This window comes from Macrobrachium rosenbergii, chromosome 59 (genome assembly GCF_040412425.1).
Source record: "Macrobrachium rosenbergii isolate ZJJX-2024 chromosome 59, ASM4041242v1, whole genome shotgun sequence".
NCBI lineage: Eukaryota > Metazoa > Arthropoda > Malacostraca > Decapoda > Palaemonidae > Macrobrachium > Macrobrachium rosenbergii.
Window position 1 is genome coordinate 6820637 of NC_089799.1, and position 12071 is coordinate 6832707.

A 12071-nucleotide genomic window follows, 5' to 3' on the forward strand; every position below is an offset into this window, starting at 1 on the left:
CATTAGAAATCCTATGAAGTTAAGCTGCCTTTATTTAGGAACTCATGGTTTTATGCGTCGTAATAATTAGAGCAGTTTCCTTAATACGAAAGGTTAAATTGCATAAAAAACACAATAATAATCACTCAATAACAACCATTGTCTGCAGCATCTCAGTCCACTCACATCATCTTTGTTCCAAGGAAAAGAGGGGCCAAAAGATGAAGCCAAACTTTGACTCCAGCATCCATCCTCTAGAGGAGGACCAGCAGCGCTCCCCTCATTTCATGAGCCCCACGTCAGAGCAGCAGTGCCGGTTGGGCGAAACAGCTTTATCAGGACCTGGAAGAGAGAGAGAGAGAGAGAGAGAGAGAGAGAGAGAGAGAGAGAGAGATGAGCTTCCAGTTCCCCGGTCGCTTGTGGATAGAGAGAGTAGTGGAAAAGATAAGAGGGATGACAAAGTCCCGAGCGCTGCTGGGTTATCCAGGGACTGAGATGAGTCGCTTCCACTCGGTCCAGCTGCTGCGTGCATCTTCTTCGGAGGCTGAGCGCGATCCCCGACCAGGGAAGCAGAGCATGAATTTAAATAACCTTCCTCCCGAAGGGACGACGTTTTCACACGAAGCGCAGAAACCACCTCGATAAACGATCTTGCAGTAGCGTCTGGTGGTGATCCAGGTTCTTTTTGCTTCGTCACCATAGAGTAGACGAGTATTTGTACGCATGCGCCGTGCCATGGGCCAGGTGATCGATCGAGCGACCGAGTCAGTATGCGTGTAGTCGGTGAGGAAAGTGCTGGTCCGCGGCTCCAATCCCGAAGAGAGTTGTGCGGCCTCGCGTGCTTCTTCTTCTCGTGCTCACCTGGATCAAAGCGCCCCACCCCCTCCCCCTCCACCTTCAACACACGTATCCACCCACCAACAACAGGTACGTTGAGAGACACACCTCTCTGCCACGCCCACCTGATGCTTCATCTACACCTCTCCTACCTCAGCCCCCCTCCCTCATTTCCTCTCTCGTTCCATTCAGAAATACGCTGGAACACTCATTTCTGTCGTAACGCGGAACTAGAGAATGAGCGCGCGGCCATGAGACGCCGACGCCAGATGGAATGCTGAGGTGGCTCTCGGCCCGGCGATAATTCGACAATTACTGCTGCTAAAAGAATTCCTTGGCGATGAAGTGTACTTCCATTTACGAAACAAGAGGCCAGTGCAGGTCGCGATCTGCGCCTTTGTCCCTCTGCATTCTACTTTCCAATTTCTCATAGAAGATGTTTATGTTTGTACTGCGGCGCGATGCTCCCCGATGGCTTTCTTTATTAAATGCATATTTCTCTTTATCTCTCGTTAGAAGGAGACCGACGGTCAAACGGGCTTTTAAAAACACTTGTGACAGGACCTCCCCCTCTCCCCCCACCCAACCTCTTTCATTATCGGCGGCGTCCTGGAATCGCAACTGGAAATTCTGTACGACAGTCGCCACCGGGATCAATGAGAACCGTTTTTGTTTTTCCATATGGCTTTCAACACTATTTTGATTTGCAGTGCGGCGCTGCCCTCGTAATATCTCTTATTATCCGGGCAATTCAGAACATTTCGGGTTGGGAAATGGAGATAATGCCTTAATTTTGATGCATATGTTAGGCTGTTAGATATTTTGTCATGATTGTTTTTCGAAGACTGGAAAATCGAAAGGTCCATTTTAAATCGACATCTAGAAATTGCTTTAAGATTGGCTACACAAAGACATGAGCAAGGTTAAAGAAACACACACACACACACAAAGCTTAAAGAAAAGAAAAAAAATATACCAATTAATTAACGTTTATGGAAATATTTCAAATAGAAGTCTTGCTATAGCGACTTTCATATGAAATATATCTTTATAACAATTTCAATTAATAGTCGATATTTTCAGATCGGTCTTTTTTTTAGTAACGAATCGATCTTTTTTTTTTTTTTCTTAGAATAAAATAATTTATGTTCACACGAGTAAAACACTGTGTTATCACAGATGCAATAAATAAAATTTAAGAGAAGCAGTCCAAGTAAAAAATAATGATACAAAACTGAACATCGAAAAAGGGTAATCATTGCGCAAGCAGAATAGCTATATGGTATTTAAAAAAATAAAAAAATGTTAAATGACAGTGCGGAGTAAAGACGAGCCGTCGAGTTTTGAAATAGTCTGGTAGTTCCCGTAGAGATTATAATTTTTTTTTTTTTACTCTTTACCGTAACAAATGTGGAAGTTGTTTTATCCATATTGAAAATGAAAGCCAGATTCACTTACAGTTTTGGTTTGCGTTCTACTTTTTTTTTTATTTTGGGAAATAATCTGGCTCAGGGTAACCAGCTATTTCAATACCATTATTGTTGTACAGGGATATAGGTGACCTCCATCCTAATCAAAGTTGTTTAGTGTCAGACCCGTTAACAATTTGGGAAATTCAGATCCGCCATTATTTTTCGGAAAATGTACAGTGATAATTGGTCATTGCCCCTCCATTTTCAGTAGGAAATATGGCTTGAAAATGAACAGATATCAACAGATATTAAGAGCCACCAACAGTCATAATTATAACAAGACGGAGGCAGCTGTTACTGGTTGATAACCTAGTGGTTTCACTTGGAATACTCACGCAAAACACTTGAAACCTAACGAGCTTTTTGGGGACTTTCCGTAAATTACAAAATTTTGACAGATTACTAGAGACTGCAATTGTTATTAGGAATATTCCTGAAATTATCTCACTCCTAACTCGGAAGGGATTTGCAACATAATCTTACGTTCAAAACGTTGTAGGAGGAAGACTCAAGAGGGAAATTATAATAAAACATTGCCACAGCCTAAGAGAGGAAAAGTTATAATTCGTATCAGTGATAGACATCAGTTAAAGGGTTACTAACATCAACCAAATCACTTTAAGTAAGTGAGCGAGAATGCCATGAGAGAATCTTAAACTAGAATAAATGATTGTGATAACAAACGCAATTCTTGTTAACGAATGATTTACAGCAAACACCTCTTAGCCGCACGAAGGAAAGAAAGTCTTAAATCAAATTCAGTTTATAAGTCTTGCAATGATCTTATGAAAAGATAAGAGAGAGTAAACATAGTAAAGAAAAATGGAGGCAGTCCTTACCCAGACTCAGACGAAGAACATACTTAGGATAAGTTGACGAAAATGCTGGGACTTCTCTTTGGCAAAAGGCTGGAAAAAAAACCCTCTGTCTTCGTAAATTTGTGTTAATTAAAAGGTTTTCAGGCGTCTGCTCTCAACCCTTACCTAGGATTTCATCAAAAGGAGCTCGGAGAAGTAACACTGATGTCTCTCTCTCTCTCTCTCTCTCTCTCTCTCTCTCTCTCTCTCTCTCTCTCTCTCTCTCTCTCTCGAGCTTCCCAAGCCCTTTCAGTCCTAAGAAGGCTTTTCAAGTCTTAGATCTGGAACTTGAGACTTATTCTCAAGTCTGCCCTCATTGCTACTCGAAGGAGTAGAAAATGCGCCTTTAATTCCACGTCTTGCTTAGCCTCGCAAAGACTAGGTTTGTTTTAAAGACTTCTTTGAGCATGAAGACGACCCGTTTTTTAATCAGGGAGATCTGTATGGGTAAACAGACAGAGAGAACCGAATAGAGTCAACAATTCCTTGGAGAATCTGAGAGGGGGACATGGGTCTGAAGACAAAAAAAGGAAGTAGTGATACTAAAGAAAAGTAGAAGAAGAAAGAGAAAGGAAGTCTGAATTTTATTTTGAACACTTTTATGTATATTGGCTGCCGGAGTGTTAGAATGCCTAAGAAGAAGGGTCTGTAGGTTAAGTAATGACTCATGTATTTATGTACATTTAGAGATGAGTGCCATCAACGACTATTTTGGTAATTATAAGAAACATGATAGCCCCACTGCATAGACGATCACTCTCTCTATCTATAAAGAATATACAGGGAATGATAATAAAGACAAATATTTGTTGAAAGCATATTTAGTCATTCCGGAAACTTTTAGAAGCGTTTAACAGAATAAGGGGGTCGTCTCTCAACCACAAAAAGAAAGAATCTTGACTTATTTGTTCATATTGCTTGCTTAAGAAGCGCTGCCCACTAGTGAACATGATGCGAATCAAAAATATGATTCAATATTCATGGATTTCTGAGGTGAAACAATATTAAAGACAAGGACTGACTAGAAAAAACAGATAATTCCATTTTGTGAAAACTGTGATATGACACCATTGTTGATGACTTGAAGCAACTGTGACGAAATGAATGCACCTGTCTAAAACCTGGAGCAGAAAATGATAGATAGCCTCGCCAACAAAATATTCCAGCTCCTAACGAAAAGGTCCCTTCAGTTTGTACTTTTGCCTCGTGAATCACCACGTGAAGAAAAAAGTTGTCGAAGATAATTTTAGATTGTTGGACCTCTTCCAAGAGTGAAACCTGGTAATCAATACTTATCCACTATTATGGGCGCCCCAAGACACTTTGATAAACTGTTTCTTGACAATCACTCAAGTTTATTTGTTGAAATTCTCTCAATTTAATTCCCTTTTAGTTTTCTGAAAAGAAAACTATTGCGCCGGCTTTGTCTGTCTGTCCGCACTTTTTTCTGTCCGCCCTCAGATCTGAAAAACTACTGAGGCTAGAGGGCTGCAAATTGGCATGTTGATCATCCACCCTCAAATCATCAAACATACCAAATTGCAACCCTCTAGCCCCAGTAGTCTTTATTTCATTTAAGGTTAAATTTAGCCATAATCGTGCTTCTGGCAACGATATTGGATAGGCCACCACCGGGTCGTGGTTAAAGTTTCATGGGCGGCAGCTCATACAGCATTATACCGAGACCCCCGAAAGATAGATCTATTTTCGGTGGCCTTGATTATGCGCTGTAGCGGCTGTACAGAAAACTCGATTGCGCCGAAGAAACTTAGGCGCATTTATTACTTGTTTTCTTTGGCCAGTGAATCTGGCTGTGCGTGATTTGCTTGATGAGGAAACTGTACATTCATTATGCATGCAAGACAAACTCATGACGAAGTTATTCGGATGTCCTCCACAGATCTGTCTCGGGCTAGGCTTGAACAGATATTTAAACACCGTTTCTACAGAAATGAAACTAATACGTCTGGACCATTATCTACTGTGAGAAGTGTAACTAATAAGCTTTATATTTTGCTTGTCTTTGTATTTGGCTGCAGGTGTAATAAACTGTTTGTGAAAGTCGACCATTACTAGACTGTCATTCTTTGGCAGTGGTCACACATATGCAAAGGGAAAACTGTCTTTTATGTTCCCAGTTATGACGTCAAGGATAAAGTTCAAATGATGAATCACTAGTGAAATATCACATTCTCTCTCTAAATACCCTAAATGAGAATAGTTCCTTTGACGTCATTACTGCTGCTTACTTCATATAAAACTTCGTATTGTTCTTTAAAAAAAAGGAACCGAAAGTAAAAACCTTACACTGGGAAAGTACACGGCATCAGCCATTTCATGGTAAGCAATTTTTTTTTATCGAAAGCATAACGATAATTTTCATCGTGGCTGAAAGAAGGGGGAAGAATTCTACGTCAAACAAAGAAACAGGGACACCCCCAAAATAAATTCCCTTCCTCTGTCATAACAACTCAATAACACAACTCAACGAGATCTGAGAGGCAGCGTAAAAGAACTTCGCTCGCAATGGAATTAGCTCATTTTTCCTCTCGCTAAGTGATTGGCCATAGGGTCCTTGGCCCTCTGAGAGAGGAATTGCTTACTTTATGTCAAGTGGAACTCAGTATATCCAGTTCGCCTAACTGGAAGAGAGGAAGACGAAAGAAATGAAGTCACGGAGCAAAAGAGCGGACATGAAACAGGGTAGAAAGAAGAAAGGAATAAGGTTTCCCATTTTTTCTGTTCAAGTTGGTGCCCACTTAAGACCAGCAATAGCAGAGGTATAACTAGGAGGGCTGAATTGTCGAACGAGTGATCTGAAGGAGATTCCATCGCCCTCAGTGGCAGGATAAATCAGGTCAGCTAGGAAAGAATGGGGCCACTGAAGCCTCTGACGGGATAGATTTATAACCCTCTTCATTGTTTTGGTATTGATGAGGCGTTAAATTCCGTGCGAGATATGGGCTAAATGCCCTCGACCTGCTGGTGATAAACCTTTCGCGTAAGTTTATCACACTGCTGTGGGATTATTATTATTATTATTATTATTATTATTATTATTATTATTATTATTATTATTATTATAAGCTAGAGAGCGCATTTAAAATTGCTCAAATGTTGGTCGATTCATATTCATGTTAATATGTTTTTAAATGCTTAAGAAAAACTTCTTATTATGACAGTATAGCCTTAACAAAAACTGAAACCATTATTTCAAGGTTATATCTGGAAGAAAGAGAATACAGCAAACCCTGAATATAACTTGATTTAACTTCGATAATGGTCGTACGGCCAATCCACTCTGTGCCCTGGAGTGCGGATCTGCAAAAGTGGGGTATGACCCCCTTGAAGGCTTGTTCAACTGAATGGTGAGACCTCATTTCCCCATACCACCGTGAAGAAGAGCAGATGACCCACTGTGAAGACATCCAAAAACATAGACCTGGAACCACTGGCATTAGAGCACTATTTTGACTCTCGGAGTTGAGCAAACTGTTTACAAGGTGGGTACCAAAACTAATAATGACCGGAGGGGGAAACTCACAGGACATTTTTTACCCATTTGTAAGTGGCATTTGTTGGGTAGGTGATAATCTCTGTTTTTTTTTTTAAGAATTCTGGGGTGTTACTTTGATCGACTATTTGGAAAAAGAATAAAAGTATTAATGGGGATTATTCACAATAGAATGTTTATCAAGATGAAACAAAAAGGAAAGCTGCAAGTGGATGTGTTTTTGCTCTGAACGGTTCCCCTGACCACGCTATACATGTTCCAGTGACTGAATGGTCAAACTCTGACTAGTTGCCTTGTGCCCTACGATCATAAGACGTGGCACCTGTCTAACTTCCATCTGTTTACGAAATTCTAATCACACCTGCATGATCATCATTTAACAAGCAATAATGAGGTATTTACAAGGACTTTCCAGTGACACTCTAGGGAGACCAAAAACATCTTGACGGATCCCGTCAAGTGACTAAAACGGGTAACCAGATTTGAATATCTAGAGACACGAGTGAAACGGAAGTAGATATTACGAAGGAAACGAGATCGTCTGCGAAAACGAGTGATGTTCATGGAGTAGCGTAAGAGGAACCTTAAACAGAAAGTCGTGAATGAAGTTCTGCTTAAGACCAGCCATGACCTGCGGTTATGGAGACTCGGGTTGGAGGGGAAGAGGAAAAGCTGTTTGAATATCTCTGAAGAAAGTATCGAGGAATGAACAGACAAGAAGGGGTAATCGAATAAGTAAAAGAAGCAAGACTCGGCGGTTAGGGGATGTTTTCAAGACGGTCGGGGAGGATGTTGGGTAGTGGGGATTGGGGAGTAGGAATTGGGGGCAGAAATCCCAGGGAGAGTGTGAGATCCTGTGCAAGACAGCCGGTTAGGTGGAGTTATGGAGGGGAGGGAAATATGAGAGAGGTTGAAATCGGGAGAATGAGATGCAATTGAAAGGGAACCTTTAGAATCGAACACATTAGCTGGGCCGACGTCTAATCATTAGGGAGCAGGCGGAGAATAAAATGGCATTAATGGAAGTTTCCTCGTGAGTGATGAAAACACGTCGCTCAGTTATAAAACAAATATAGGAATCTGGGGACTCGAAAAAAGGAGAGAGAGAGAGAGAGAGAGAGAGAGAGAGAGAGAGAGAGAGAGAGAGAGAGAGAGAGAGAGAGAGAGAGAATTCAGGGGTATGAATTAAAGGGGAAGAAAAGTCAGGTGATCATTCCTTTCTTCTTATTCTCTAGTATATCCTTTTTCAATATGAACAAATGTTCATTGGTAAGAAGCTCACTTACTGTGATTATACTTTGTATCCCACGAGACACTTAGCAATTTCTGTAAGGTGATTACCCTAGTACAACTAGACACAGAAAAAATATCGCAATATAAATAATTTAATGATAATCAATCTAGAACACAAAGGGCATGAGAGCTGATTTCAACTATTCCATAAATCGCTGTGTATGGATGGCGATGTAAACTTAATGATTTGGAGTATGTGACTGCGCATTGCGTTACTTTGTCTCAAAGTTTAGTTCTCTGCGTTAATCAAAAAATACATCTTCTATTGCTGCTTAAACTACGTTATTATTTATTAGGTTTCTCTTATTTACCAATATGTAGATATGAGTGCTACAACTTTTCCATTGCTTGAATATCGTTCTACTGATGTCATGTCGTGCAATTGGAACTTTATAAGTTCAAGCGAAGATGTGATGCATTGCTACCCTAATACAACTCAACCTGTATTTTAATATTTTACTTACATGTTTATTCGCTTATTAATTTGTTAGTTTATCTGTTTTTCTAATAACCTATCTCCTCTTTCTGTATTTCCAATTACCTTCTGTTACTTCTTTCGAATGAACACCACATTTTTTGGAAGCTTGAATTTCAAGTCAATGGCACCTGTGGGCTTGTTCCATATGAATAGGGTTCATCCTCTGAATAATAATAATAATAATAATAATAATAATAATAATAATAATAATAATAATAATAATAATAATTGTGCTAATAACAGCTATTTCTGGTTACCTTTACCTATGGGGGAAAACATTGGCGCTTTTGGGATATTCGCCAAACGGTGCTATGGCTACACCAGGACAAACCAGACCATCATCAACCCATTACCATTTCAAACATCTTCCACAACCTCAGTATTGAAAGGAAACCTCTCCCTCTGCTCTCATCCTCAGCAGACCTGACCCCCTTGAGCATAGCTTATGCTCTTCATTTCCCAGAGTACCTGGATCCCCCTTTTGTTGCGATGCCTAGTACCAGGGAGCCTTTGTTTCCTTTATTGTAGGATTGAAGTTATCTCTCCCCTGTAGCGAAACAAACGTCGATGCTTTGAGAGTTTTAGAGGAGTTGCAGTGCCTCTTTAATGTGCCATAGTTCTGTGCACTAGGTTTTTAGATCGTTTGGTTGTTTCTTTGCTTCTTGTTTATTCATTTTTAGTTTTCTGTAAAAGAAAACTGTTGTGCCGGCTTTGTCTCTGTCCAGCCGCACTTTATTCTGTCCTCACTTTTTTCTGTCCGCCCTCAGATCTTAAAAACTACGGAGGCTAGAGGGCTGCAAATTGGTATGTTGATCATCCACCCTCCAATTGCAGCCCTCTAGCCTCAGTATTTTTTATTTTATTTAAGTTTAAAGTTAACCATAATCGTGCGTCTGGCAACGATATAGGCCAGGGCCACCACCCACGAAACTTTTAAAAAGTTTCATGGGCCGCACCTCATACAGCATTATGCCGAGACCCCCGGAAGATAGATTTATTTTCGGTGGCCTTGATTATACGATGTACAGAAAACTCGATTACGCCGAAGAAACTTCGACGCATTTTTTACTTGTTTATTAATGTTGTCAGTGTTTTTATTATAGTTCTGCTTTCTCTTGACTGTTTTGCCTTTATTTGCTGCTAGCATCAAAGTACGTTACGAATAACATTGATGATAATAATAACATATTTAGTGCAATTCATTTTTCTCTTTCATTAGGATACTTCCGTCTTTGCAACTAGAGGCGTTCTATCCCAGCAATCTGTCCGCCTTTCCTACTCTGAACAAGGGCCGTATGCTGTCCATATCTTTCCATTTCTTAAATCCTTCCATTTCTCAAGAGATCCCTACCTTCCTCGGACTGACATCCTGCTTCCTTCAGTTTTATTTGTCCTTCAGTCTTGTCCACTGTTCTTTCATCTTCGTCAGGCGTTTTTGGTGTCTTCGTTACCTTGATTTAACTAATCGATTACTTGTTTTTTTTTTTAAATGACTTGCCTGCCTCGAAGCCTGTACTTTACGTACCTCTCGATATCTTTGTTAGAAGACTCGTTATTAGCCTGACTTGCCTCCACATCCTTTCTCTGTGTTTTGCGTCATCATTTCTGTCAGATGACTTTCCCTTTTTTTTTGTTGATCTTTGGGCTTTTTCTTTCCTCTTTTCTGTTCTACCTGCGTTATGTATATCAAAGAACCTCGCCTTTCATATTACCTTTACGGGCTTCACCTGCTGTAAAATCTTTGCAAGGGACCTGCCCTACTCAGATGTTTCAGCTTTGCTTTGCATTCGCTTCTGTGTGACAGGATTTACGAAAGAGCTTTTTTTGTATCTTTTGCTTCGTCATCTTTTTCAAATGACCCGCTAAAATCTTTTGGCAGTATTCCTTGCTTTTTATTCTTTGACAAATGACCACTGCATTGCCTCCACAGCTCTTTCCAGCTCTCTTTTCTACAGATTTTTTTTACAAATAACTTAAATCACACCAGAACCCTTCTCTTTATTTCAACATACTTTTTTCCATCTTTGTCTTAGAACAAACTTTTCTCATCAGTAATCCTTTGAACTGTCATTTTTTTTTTCATTTTTTTCTTCTCTCACCAGTAGTCCTTTGAACTGTATTTTTTTTTTTTTGTCAAGAATCACACCCTCGTGTTTTTCCTCTACAGTTATTCCTGTTTTCTATTCTACGATTCCGTCAAAATCTTTGTTCTTCATTTGCCTCCACTGCTCTTCCCAGCTTCATATTTCCACTTTTTTTCTTTAATTGGACAAGTTCATCAAATAATCACTTGAGCTGCTTTCTCAGCAACCCCACTTTCTATATTGATTTCTTTGTCAGATGCCTTACACCCATTATCTGTCTCTAAAACCGAATATAATGTTCTACTTAATATGCATTATTGTAGCAACCTCCTTGTGGACAGCCTAACTTATTTAATCATCAATTTTATTAACTATTAATTAACTTGATTTGTACTTATCCTCGTCTTGGATTTATTTTTATTTTGAAACATACTCTACCTTAGTGTGTTGCAGGACATTTCCATCTGTTAGCAGGTTTTGTTCTGGAGGCACGATTTACTTTGCTTTTGTATCTGTTTATCTCTTTATGATTCTGCTCCATCGTTGTATTTTGCTTACTGTGTTGAAATCAGTTGACAATTGCTCAAGTTTTTGTTGCAAACGCAAATAGAATCTTTGAATTTGAGGGGTCAGGTGACTCAGCACCATTTCACAGATAGAACGTGTTTTGTGTGAATAATTTAATCATCAATTTTATTAACTAGTAATTGACTTGATTTGTATTTATCCTCGTCATGGATTTATTTTTATTTTTAAACATTCTACCTTAGTGTGTTGCAGGACATTTCCATCTGTTAGCAGGTTTTATTCTGGTTTCCTAGATACTGTCTAATGGATTGATACCATTTTTCTTAAAATCACAGTTTGAAAACTACAGTAGAAAGTATTTAAATAGGGATTCTTTCCATCATTTGTTTTTTCATTCATTCATTTTGAGTTTCTTAACTTATTCTGTTCAGATTTGTTGCATGTGTTGTTCATTTGATATTGTTCACCTAGAGGTTTCTCATGATATACTAAGACATTGAACAACTTACCATGAGGGCCAGATATTGGGCTTCCCAATAATTTCTAATTTCATCTGCAAATATGTACAGTATATATATATATTATATATATATATATATATATATATATATATATATATATATATATATATATATATATATATATATATATATATATATATATATATATATATATATAGTATGTAGTATGTATGCATGTATGTGTATACATGCATACACATGTTACAGATATACATAGAAACATATATACAGTATATATATATATATATATATATATATATATATATATATATATATATATATATATATATATATATAAACTTGAATGTGTATATATCAGTACTTACATAATTATACAAATTTATCTACATACAAACATTCACACATAGACAGTACACATATATATGAGTATATGTCTGTACGTTATACATATCAACGCACACTGCCCAAGAAAAACAAAAAAATAAAAAACAAACATGAGGTTACAGGCAGGGGAGTGTCAACAAAATACCGGTTTCTCCCACCACAA

General features: G+C 38.7%; 1 protein-coding gene across 2 annotated transcripts in view; it reads left to right on the top strand.

Moving 5' to 3' along the window:
- Positions 1 to 731: 731 nt before the first annotated feature.
- Positions 732 to 12071, top strand: part of LOC136837477 (probable sodium/potassium/calcium exchanger CG1090) — a 222266-nt gene continuing 210926 nt past the window's right edge. For both annotated transcript variants that reach the window (XM_067102267.1, XM_067102268.1), the window contains exon 1: positions 732 to 906. The gene's annotated coding sequence lies outside the window, so the exon portion shown is untranslated. The remainder of the gene's footprint in view (positions 907 to 12071) is intronic.